The sequence below is a fragment of the Hipposideros armiger genome, unplaced genomic scaffold (assembly GCF_001890085.2).
Source record: "Hipposideros armiger isolate ML-2016 unplaced genomic scaffold, ASM189008v1 scaffold_301, whole genome shotgun sequence".
Classification (NCBI taxonomy): domain Eukaryota; kingdom Metazoa; phylum Chordata; class Mammalia; order Chiroptera; family Hipposideridae; genus Hipposideros; species Hipposideros armiger.
Window position 1 is genome coordinate 768,414 of NW_017731651.1, and position 9,574 is coordinate 777,987.

A 9,574-nucleotide genomic window follows, 5' to 3' on the forward strand; every position below is an offset into this window, starting at 1 on the left:
GCTGGGCTTAGGGCTGCTCAGCCAGAGATCCAGGACATGCTCAAGACAGATGCTGCTTGTCTGAGTTCCGCAAACATTTGAGAGACCCTAGGAAAGTCTGCAGCATGAGCCAAGGCAGGCGGTTTGTACAAAAAAGTCACTGGAAGTGGCTTGGGTGTGCCTGAAAGTTGGGTGGTGCAGGGTCTTAGTATCACCAGGGCATTGCAAATGAATGGTGTCAGCCCACTTGATGGAGACGCAGATATGGCTATCACCTGCGTCTGGATGCTGGGAAGGGGGCAGGGCTCAACAAAGAAGCAAAGGCTTCTGCCAGCTCCTCCATCTGGAAAAAAGCTGCCTCTCCAACCCTTATCCCGAAGCCAGAGAACTCAGTTCTCCCTGGCATGTCCCTGTCACCTCTCCAGCTGCTGCCGAAGCGAAGGAGCCCAGAGCCAGAAATTCTGCAGGTCAGTAAGTTTGTGCATCGGCCCCGTAAGAGGAGCGCCTGGGAGTGTAGCCGCCACCTGTCTCGCTTAGCCACAATCTCCTCCAGTTTTCACAACCAGAAATTATGGGAACCTCTCTCCCCAGCACTGGAACCCCGGCTGGGGCGCCTGGTGTGGCAATGGGACCCCTCACTCCCTCAGGGGAGATCTCTGCAGCCGAGATTATTCTCCCGATTTTTAATGGCCCCAAATGGGTGTGGGACCAGCCTAGTCTATGTCTCTGTCCCTCCTACCAGTCTCGAAGTGGCCTCTTCTGTATGTCCTTAGTTGTAGAGCTTCGGTTCAGCAAGATTTCAGGCGATTCTCAGTGATGGTTGTTTTGTAGTTTAGTTGTTAATTTTGATGTGGTCATGAGAGAAGGTAAGCACCGTGTTTACCTATGTCACCATCTTGACTGGTCTCCACATTTGTGTTCCCTTTCTCCTTGTTTTAAATGTCTCAGTTATTCCCTTATCATATGCTTGTCATGATACCTGGAAAGGAAAAGGACCCATGTGTTTGTCTTCAGAGGCAGCGAGAAAGGAAGGAGATGGCGATGGTGGTGGTGGGGTGTCATGGATGGAGAGTAACTTCATGGGGTAGAGAGGAGAGGCAGCCCTCAGAGAAAATGAAAGTACCTGAGTCCCCAGGACTGAGGCAGGGAAGAAAAGAACCTGGTAGCTGGGCCTGAGAACTGGTTTTGGAAATCCCACAGGGGAAAAAAAAAGCTTTCGTGCTCTTTAACCCTGTAGTCCTGCTTCTGGAAGCTATCCTAGGAAAATAGTCCAAAAGAAAAAAATAGCTAAGCTCCTGGCTCTTTCTAGCCTGTCTGGCCTGTGGGTACAGACAAGAGTCCATTAACATTGATGTCCATAGTCCTCGGACTCCTGGCCCACATGCATAACTGGATGACCTCAAGTCCCTGCCTCAGAGTCCCCAATCAATTCTTAGAGTCCCCTGCTCGTGTCTCCTACATGCTAAGGACCAGATTTACTTGTTCTGCTCTAGTCGCTCATGGAAGTCCTCAACCTGTAAGCCATTGGAAGGTGGCACTTGGCTTCTGCCCTATCTGCTCTTCCCCCCGATGAAAAGGCTCCATGTGGGCCATTTTCATGGGCTTAGCAAGCTCTTCCGATGTTCCCGCTTGCCTGACCTATAGCTACTGTGGTTTTCACAGTTTGCTGGATCAGCAAACAGGTACCTTCAGCTTCTGTCTATTCACCAACTCTTTACAGAAGACCAGAACCAATGCCTCTGTCCAGCTGTAAAACAAACACTGTGTCTTCCATTTTTCTTTCTTTTTTTTTTTAAGCTGAGCCATCCTGCCACCTGTTGGTAGCTCAGCGGCTGCTCAGCTCGGGCCGGGAATCAAACCGCTATTGCTCAGAGCTCAAACTCTTGAGCAAGCTCTTAACCAACTGAGCCACTCGGCCAGCCCCTCTTCCATTTTTCTTGACGCCCCATCTCTCTCCTCACTAGGCCAGAGCAGGCCCGCTCCCCGTTGCATGTCATCTTATGCAAAGAGTTGACAGAAAGATTGCCAGCACCCCACTCCTAATCTTCCCTTACGCTCCTGGACTCTGAGTAATGCACTAATATCTTCATCATATTATTAGTTCCAATAGTGAAAAGCTGAAAGCAATCTGAAAGAACACTAGTAGAGAAATGATTGGGTAGAGATGATGTAGTTTAACCTCTTGTGATATATGTTGAGCCAACAGTAATTATGAAGACTCCATGACAACGTAAAAAAGTGCTTATGATTTAATTTGAAGTGATAAAAATAATACATTACACACTAGTCTGATTTCAGCCACATAAAAATGATATATGTCAATGAAATGAACAGAAAAACAGAACAAGTGAAAACTAGTTCAACTTGGAGTGTTATTGGTGTGGGTAAATTTTCTCCTTTACTTGGTGTTCTGTTAATTTATTTCTAATGTCATTTATTTAATTTAGAATAACAGTTATTATGTCTAACTATTACATGTTTTGTACACCTGAAACTAAAAAAAAAAAAGAATAACAGTTATTAGAAAAAAGTAATTAAATCCTTGATCCTGCTTTGAGATGTCCTTTGCACACACTTCTGGTTGCATCTGTGCTCTAGGAGGATGGCTTAGCCTTCCCAGAGATATGGGCTTGACCATATCTTCTTCCTGGGAACATTTCCAGCTTGAAATTCTAGAAGCTATCTTTGCAAAGGCCCTTCTTGTCTATAGTGGCTTGTCATCCCATGGCTTCACGATGGAAGAATAATAACACCTCAGTATGGAGTGTTGGGTACCACTCAGAGCACAAACATGCTGGTAACTGCCTTCCTCAAAGTCAAGCAATCTCCCTCAACTTGAGGGTGTCTGGAAGAGAAAGCAATCTGATTGATTGTCAAGAGATTAGAGCTATTTTGTTGGTGCTAACACCTACTTGTTGGGTGAGCTTAGTGTCCCTTGTATCCTTGTGTCAGCTGTGAAAACTACTGACTCACACTGCTGACTGTCGCAGCCTTGCCCCATGAAGAAATGCATCTGCCCACTCCTGTTGGTTTGCTTTCACATCTGGGCTTTTCTGTTTACCTGCCCCTTTTGGATTTGTGACTCACTCTAGTCTTTCTCTTTAGCGCTGTGCATTCCTTGCTGAGATGGAGCTCATCATTCTGCCTTTCTATTTTGACATACTAAGTCCCCATACCTGGGGACCAGTGTGAGGCATCACTATGAACTACTGTTGGCCCAGACCTTCAAATCTCACCCATCTGGAGCTTAACTCTGGAACTGTGACCTCTGATTCCAGGAATTCCTGTAAAGATATATCTATATCTATATCACCTATATCTATATATCTATATCTATCTATATTGTCTATATCTATATCTAATTTTACTTTGCTTCCATGATTTTAGCTTGGCATTTTGGCTCACCATCCTTGCCTTGCCTGTTGGATCTATAAGTCTGTCTCTGAACTCTGTATCTTGTACCCCTTGGCTTCAAATTTTATACTGGGGGCATTAAGGGGTCTGGCCATCCTAGCTGGACTCCCCATTTTTCTCCTGGTCCAGGGACCCAGAGATAATGATGGTTCTCTCTGTGGCTCCCTCTGCGAAACAGGGAACATAACACCTGCTCTTTGAATCTTACTGAAGTTCTGTTGCCTTAAACTGGTTCATGGGTGTGAAGTTATTTAAATACTTCGGCAGAAAATACAAACTCTTGCTACTTTTTAAAGGAACTGCTAAAGCACTCTGGACACTATGCTCCCAAGAAGTGTGCTTTTTCTTTTTTTTTTTTTTTTAGCTGAGCCATCCCGCCACCTGTTGGCAGCTCACGGCTGCTCAGCTCGGGCTGACTCGAACCACTGTTGCTCAGAGCTCAAACTCTTGAGCGAGCTCTTAACCAACTGAGCCACTCAGCCGGCCCTAGAAGTGTGCTTTTTCAAGAGATTCACCCCAAGGACCCTCCAGCAGGTACATAAAGCCCTTGCTGAGGACACTGGAGCTATGGGGCGAGAGAACCTGGATTCAAGGCTGGGTGTGCCACATTGCAGGTGTGTGACTCAGGCACCTCATATTTCCTGATCTCTAGGATGGGAATAACACCCGCCTCACAGGGTTGTTGTGAGGTTGAAATGAGGTGCTGTGAAAGTGTAAAAAAAAAAAAAAAGCAGTTGTCCTAATTATTAGTGGTATGTACCTAATTATTGTATTAATTACAATGGAGTATGGGCTCAAGTTAAAAGGGCATCCAAATCTTATGCACAGAAAGAAAATGACCGTGGCAGAGTCATTGCTCACTGACAGGCAAGTCCCAGTAAGTGCTGGGGGTAGGGTAGTGGCAGGGGAAGGGTTAAAGTTACGGCCCTCTGGGGGAGGAACTGGCATCAGGTGGGCTTTTCCAGGCCCCTGTAAAGGAGTGGAAGGAGGAAAACTGGGGATCTTCAGTCCTGCTTCTGTGCCTGAGATCCCTAGCTGGATCTTGGGGAACAGCCTCTCTAGGCAGACGTCAGAGAAAGAAGACGGCTCCGGAAGCAGCTGTCTCCCAACCCCATTCGTTCTAGTATGAGGATCTCCAAGCATCTTGGGAAAAGTCATGTTTCCCAAGTTCTTTCAACCCTTGAGATCGCATCACAGGGATGAGCTAAGTGCACCTCCATAAGTCAGTTTCTCGCGGTGTGTGTGTAGGGGGGGGGGACCGGAAGAAGGTGCTGGCGGCATCCCCTTCATGTGCTGTAGCTGAGGGCTCCCTGGCTGAAGTCCCAGCAAACTGCAGGAAGGGAGCAGGAGCTGCTGAGGCGACATCAGGGTGCACAGATTTGGATCTGTCTGGTAGGAATCTCTGTGACAGTGCCCCTGCCTTGTTTCAATGATTTGATTTCCTGAGTTCCTTGCAGCTGCGTGAACTTTTTTTCTCACCTGTAGCAAATGGGTTGTTAAAATGACATGAAAAACATAGCGAAGACCTTGCTAATTACTCAATAAATAGTAGCTGTTATTGCCATTGTAATAGTCAGCAGCACTGCTGTGTGGTCTGCACACGGCTGAGTCAGCCAGCCCTACCTAATCCTATGCCAACCACAGTACCTAGACGTGTCTGAGGCTCTTCAGCTCCACCGTCTGGGAGGGGACTGCAATAAGTCTTGCTGCCGGGGAAACCAGGAGCCTGTGTGACAGGGATGAGAGGTAGCCTCCATGTCCTGGCTCCTGCGTCCTTCTTCCCCTGGCTTCCATGCTCCGTGTTGACACATCAAAGAACTGAATTTCTTTTCTTTCTTTCTTTTTCTTTTTTTTTTTTAGCTGAGCCATCCTGCTACCTGTTAGCAGCTCAGCGGCTGCTCAGCTCGGGCTGGACTCGAACCGCTGTTGCTCAGAGCTCAAACTCTTGAGCTCGAGCGAGCTCTCAACCAACTGAGCCACTCTTTTCTTTCTTTAAAAAAAAATTTTATTGGGGAACAGTGTGTTTTCCCAGGACCCATCAGCTCCAAGTCAAGTAGTTGTTTCAATCTAGTTGTGGAGGGCACAACTTAGAGGCACATGTGGGGATCGAATGGGGAACCGTGGTGAGAGTACTGTGCTCTAACCCACCGAGCTAACAGGTTACCCCAAGAACTGAATTTCTGTTGGTTCCTTGCCCAGCACTCTAGGTCCCCATGTGGGCTACAGGCACTCCCGGGGCCAGGACCCAGGCATCTACCTGGCTTTCACTTCAGGCTTCTCAGTGGTTCTCAAGTGAGTGCCCTCTGGGGCAAGTGGAACTTGGCGGGGGCACTTTTATCACAACAAAGGGGGAACCCATGGCATTTACTGGGGTTGACCAGCGATGCTAGACACCCTGCAAGGTGCAGGGCAGTCCTGCACAGTAAAGAATTGTCCCTTGGGACAATCATGTAAGTGAAAGGCCATTTATTTTTAATTATCTGAGCTAGAATCTGATTCCATTTCATGTATGAACAAACCCTTCCCCCTTTTTTGAAAGACTTTCCTTTTGGTATTTTATTATGGTGGTAAAAAAATACATGACATAAAATTTACCATTTTAACCATATTTAAGTGCATAATTCAGTAGCATTTAAGTACATTCACAGTGTTGTGCAATCATCATGGCTGTCTATTCCCCAAACTTTTTCATTATCCCAAACAGAAACTCTGTACCCATTAAGCAATAGCTCCCCATTCTCCCTTCCCCGCCCTCCTCCCCGCAGTCCTTTATCACCTCTAGTCTACTTTCTGTCTCTGTGAGTTTGCCTAGCCTAGGTACCTCATATGAGTGAGATCGTACACTATGTGTCCTTCATTTTTTAAAAAATTTGACCCAGAGTTCATCCTATTGGAAAATTACCATCACCATTGACAAGGCCACGTGTGGTATTTGACTCATCAATAATATTTACATGCATCGATCTGCATTTGTCACTGCTACATGCAACATGACTGCGAGCATTTGATACTTTAATATGTGTTCTAATGTAATTATGTCCAAATATTCACATATTGAAATGTGCATTATTATATTTGATATTCCTTTTTATTTTCAGATTAAGACATTATCTTTTTTTCTAAAATTATGTATTGGTAGCTTAAATAAGCTACTAACTTCATTTTAGGTTAGTAAAGAGGGCATTATAAAATGTTTATTATAAAAAGGGGCATTGGGCCCAGTGGAGCTGAGAATCACCGATTTGTCTCCTACAGTCACTGACAAAGGACCAGGCATGAGGGAACATGTCCCTGCAAGTGAGGTACTGTTGTCCAACCTTGAATACTGCCTGTGCTTACAACCTTACACCACCAGTACTCCTCCAACCAACCCCGCAAATAGGAAATCCTGAAAACACTGAACCAATTGTCTCTCTGGTCATCACTACTTGACTATTATTGTCTGGCGATGCAGCCAGGAAGGAACTTTTGCTCCTGTCCTCAATGTTGGCCATTGCAATTACTATTATTCCTAGCTTTAATGATGCGCATAGGCATCCTAACCAAGTTCACTTCAGTTCCGTTTACGCTGCACTTTTTTCCCTCCTGAAATAGTATATTACCGATGAAAATCTGTCCTTACCACTTTAGTCTGGCTTTGTTTATCTTGATACTATAGAAAGAATATTTGGCTTGCCCATCTCTTTCCAAGCACCACCTTATTTAAAAAAAAAAAATCAGTGAATACAGCACAAAGTGTCAGGCAGGTCTTAGTCATCTCTCAGTCATAGGAAATGTTCCAAAAATGATCAGCAGTGGAAAAGCTGTATCTCAAACCTACTTAAATCTTCTGGCAAGACTTTTTGAGACACTATTCAATCAGAAAAAGAGCTGGTGTAGATGTCAAAAGACATGAAACCCCCTCATCTAAATAATTCAGTCATAATATTGGAGAGACAGAGGGCTGCCATTTTGAAAATGGGGTCAACTGTATTATTAGTCACTCGCTTGGGAGGTAACAAAGGCAAAGAGTTTAACTACGATTAGGGTTAAATAACTCCAGAGGGAACACATGTAACCCTGACACTTTTCTGCTCTAGGTGACAACAGTGATTCTAAAATGCAGCATCAGGAAGGTCTTGGGGGTTTTCGAGACACTTGGATTCCTCAGATTCTGACTCTGTAGGTCTGATGGGGCCTGTATGTCTGTCTATATGTAGGTCTGATGGCAATCTCCTTTTTTTCTGAGATTATCTATTTGGGAAAAAGTTTTGGGTCTCACCACAGCTGCTTCCTGTGTGGCTCTCAGCTACACTGTGGGAAGCCCTACTTTGTTTCTGATCACCATCCCATACCTTCTGGCTGGCAGCAGAAGTGAACATGGCACAATGCTCGTGGCTGCCAGACCTCTAAATCCCGAGTGTCTTTACTCTGAGGAAATAAATGCTTACTTCCAGGACACACACAACTTGGCCTTGAATAGTAGGCATCACTGTGTGCTCTGTGGCCCATTGTTATGGGTGGAATTGTGTCTCCCCGCCCCAATAAATATGTTGCAATCCTAACCCCTTTAGAGTGTGATCTTACAGGGTCTTACAGAAGTAATCAGTTTTAATAAGGCCATTAGTGTGAGCCTTAATCTAATATGACCGGGGTCCTTGTAAGAAGGGGAAATTGGGACACAGGCATGCATACAGGGAGAACACCACATGAAAAGGGTGGCCGTCTGCAAGCCAAGCGAGCAGCCTGGAACAGATTCTTCCTTCACAGCTCTCAGAAGAAACCAACACCTTGACCTTGCACTTCTAGCCTCTAGAACTGTGAGAAAATGCATTTCTTTTGTTTAAGCCACCCAGTTGGAGGCACTTTGTTACAGCAGGCCTAGCAAATCAATTCAGTTGACCCTTGAACAACATGGGAGTTAGGGGTACCAACACCCCACATAGTTGAAAAATCCAGGTATAATATTTCACTCCCTGAAAAGTTAACACTAATCATCTACTGCTGACCGGAGGCTTTACTGATAACATAAACAGTCGATTAACTCATATTTTGTATGTATATGTATTGTATACTGTATTCTTACAATAATGTCAGCTACAGAAAAGAAAATGTTATTTGGAAAATCATCAGGGAAACAGGAAGTGGAACCAAAACAAAACAGCAGCAGCGAACGGTTTGGGCCTGCTTTCCGCCTCTCCTCAGTGGGCCTCAGTGGGCACCTGGGCCCTGGCCGTGGACTGCAAGGGGCGGGCCGACTATGCCCAACATGGAAAAACACCTCTTTAACCTAAAGTTTGCTGCCAAAGAACTGAGCAGGAGTGCCAAAAAAATGTGACAAGGAGGAAAAGGCCAAAAAGGCCAAAATTAAAAAGGCCATTCAGAAGGGCAACATGGACGTTGCAAGGATACATGCTGAGAATGCCCTTCGCCGGAAGAACCAGGTGGTGAATTTCTTGAGAACGAGTGCACGGGACGATGTGGTAGCTGCCCGAGTCCAGCCGGCGGTGACGATGGGCAAGGTGACCAAGTCAGTGGCGGGGTGGTTACGTCGATGGATGCAACATTGAAAGCCATGAATCTGGAAAAGATCTCTCTGCCTTGATGGACAAATTCGAGTACCAGTTGGAGACGCTAGACATTCAAACGAAGCAAATGGAAGACGTGATGAGCAACACCACGACGCTGATTGCTCCCCAAAATGGGGTGGATATGCTGCTCCAGGACATGGCAGGCGAGGCCGGGCTAGACCTCAACATGGAGCTGCCGCGGGGGCAGACAGGCTCCGTGGCCTCAGCCGAGCAGGATGAGCTATCCCAGAGATTGGCCCACCTGCGAGATCAAGTGTGAGGACAGAACCCACGCTGAGGTTTCCAGGCTGCAGTAACCTTATGAAATGTCTCTGTGTATTAGAGAGATGGTATACTCCAGAAACTTTGAACATGCCAGGATGCTGAAATGCTCTTTATTTAAGATGCTTCTACCTTTGGGTTTACAGTGCTCTCGGGTACATTAAGAAATTCCAGGCTTTCTCCATTCTTAACTGGATTTTAAAGTTCTTAACTGGATTTTATAGCTTGTGATGGTGTGTATTTTTATAGCTGCCTTTTCACAGGATTCGTTAATTTGGTGTAGATTAATCTTTCTTAAAAATTTGATCAAAACTCTAGTTTTCTGCCCAAATTATAGAAACTGAAGGTTT

The 9,574-nt window shown here is 45.6% G+C and overlaps 1 pseudogene; it reads left to right on the forward strand.

The window, feature by feature from the left end:
- Positions 1-8,632: 8,632 nt before the first annotated feature.
- Positions 8,633-9,222, forward strand: LOC109391737 (charged multivesicular body protein 1b-like; annotated as a pseudogene).
- Positions 9,223-9,574: the final 352 nt, after the last annotated feature.